A 368-nucleotide genomic window follows, 5' to 3' on the forward strand; every position below is an offset into this window, starting at 1 on the left:
GGCCGCGGCTCCGCCCCTGGGCAGGTAGCCGGGCCGGGGGCGGCCTCCCCGCGCCGAGGCAGCCGGTCAGCTGACGCCTGGCGCCGCCCCGGGGGAGGGAGCCCGCCCGGCCGCCCAACCCCCCCCTCTCCCCGCAGGGAGCCCGGCCTCTGAGCACGCGCCGAGTGCTTTCTCGCCGCCCACCGTTTGGCCTTTTTTAAAGAAGAAGAAGACGGCATTGGATTGGGAAGAGTAAACGTCGGGTCTAAACGGTTTTTACATCGAAACGAAATAAAACCACCATCCTAGTGTAAAAGGTAAAGGTCTCCCTTGCTCGAAAGCCAGTCGAGTCCGCCTTTAGGGTTGCGGTGCTAATCTCCGTTTCCAAG

The sequence above is a fragment of the Gekko japonicus genome, unplaced genomic scaffold, assembly GCF_001447785.1.
Source record: "Gekko japonicus isolate JY-2015 unplaced genomic scaffold, Gekko_japonicus_V1.1 scaffold131, whole genome shotgun sequence".
Taxonomy (NCBI): Eukaryota; Metazoa; Chordata; class Lepidosauria; order Squamata; family Gekkonidae; genus Gekko; species Gekko japonicus.